Below are 1,769 nucleotides of genomic sequence, written 5' to 3'. Positions count from 1 at the left end.
CCCCCCCCGCACCTGCCTCTGCCTGACCCTGGCTTTTTAACCGCTACCCCCCCCCCCCGCCCCCGCCTAGTTGCCCTGGCCAGCTGGAAGCAGTCAGAACGAGTCTGCATCCCCTATCACCAAAAGGCCGATATGTTAGGTTGGAGAGAGCCCAGGATTGGATACATGCAAACGTGTGATGAGATAATGGAACCCTTCCTGGAATTTCTAATAGATCAATGTGCCAGACACAGATACCAGCTTCTCCTTCCTGTTATCCACACAACCCCCACACAGATACTGACTCCTTCCTGAATACCCTGCCTACCCCCTGTGACAGAGACTTCCTCAGCTGAATACCGTGATGATCCCTGTGGCAGAGACTTCCTCAGCTCAGGCCCCTGCCCCTCACCAAACACCTGTATAAAAAAGAAGCCCCTCCCTCCCTGGGGGTGCGAAATCACTGGCCCCACCTTTTGGGCTGGTGGGTCTTGCCTGAGAATTCAGCATTAAACTCCCCTCCTTTTCTCCTCTTCAATTGTTTGGTTCTCTGGTCACTGCTCAGTACTTTAATGACAAGCTCCAGTTAGCCCTGGAGTCTACTACCACCTCTTTTAGCCTCCCTACAGCAGCAAGTGACATCAGTAGTCCAAGTAGCCCTACAGAACCAGCTCGCCTCAGACCTTCTGACTGCAGAAAAAGGAGGAACCTGCATATTCCTTCAGGAAGAATGCTGTTACTACATCGAGTCCGGAGTAGTGGAGCAAAATGTAAACGTGCAGACCCTGACTAAGCTGAGTGAAAAACTACATGCAGGATCCTTTCAGGACAACTCTCCTTCCGGCTGGTTCCAAAGCCCCTTAGCTACCTGGGTCCTACCCATGATAGGGCCCCTGATTCTCATCTGTGTCTTTTTTCTCCTAGCCCCCTGCCTCCTCAAGTTCATCCGCTCTCAGATCACAGAGATGTCATGAGTGACTGTGAATCAGCTCCTGCTCCATCCCTATGCTTGGCTCCCCTCCAATGGGCCTCTGCCTAACCCTGGCCTTTAAATGCCCCCCTCATCGCCCTTAGCCAGCTAGAAGCAGTCAGAACGAGTCGCCGTCCCCTATCACCAAAAGGCCGGGATGTTAGGTTGGAGAGAGCCCAGGATCGGATACATGCAGACATGTGATGAGACAATGGACTTCCCCTGGCATTTCTGGCAGATCAGCGTGCCAGACACAGATACTGGCTTCTCCACGACCCCCATACAGATACTGACTCATTCCTGAATACCTGGCTGACCCCTGCAGCTGAAACTTCCTCAACGGAATATGTCAGTTCATGTCCCGGCCCCTCACCCAACAGCAGTATAAAAGAAGCGCCCCCCTACCTGTTGCTGTGAATCCACAGTGCCCTATCTTTTGGGGTAGGTGGGTCTCCCAGGGACGCAGAAATAAACCTTTTCCTTTCCTTTCTTTTCTGATTCACTGGAGTCTCTATTTCTTGCGCCGCCTTCTGAGCCACCTAACCTAACAATATTCTACTGTGAAACACAGAACCTTCCACTCTCCAAATCAACCACAGGAAGAAGGATTTCCCCACAGGAAGAAGTGTTACCCTACAGGAAGGTGCATCCCCTATAGGACAGTGCATTCCAAAACAGAAAGATGTGTACTCCCAAAGGGAGAAAGATTCCTCTCCAGGAAGATGTGTTCACCCACAGGAAAAAGAATTCCTGCACAGGACAGTTCATTTCCCCCAAGGAAGGTGGATTTCCCCCAAACACATCTTCCTGTGTGGGAATT

General features: G+C 51.6%; 1 long non-coding RNA gene across 1 annotated transcript in view; it reads right to left on the bottom strand.

Annotated features, from left to right (window-relative positions):
• The window catches only part of LOC102762808, a 17,324-nt gene that overhangs the window by 980 nt on the left and 14,575 nt on the right, over positions 1-1,769 (bottom strand). The window lies entirely within an intron of this gene.

Source organism: Myotis davidii, unplaced genomic scaffold (genome assembly GCF_000327345.1).
Source record: "Myotis davidii unplaced genomic scaffold, ASM32734v1 scaffold1257, whole genome shotgun sequence".
Taxonomy (NCBI): Eukaryota; Metazoa; Chordata; class Mammalia; order Chiroptera; family Vespertilionidae; genus Myotis; species Myotis davidii.
This window is presented reverse-complemented; position numbering and strand designations above follow the sequence as displayed.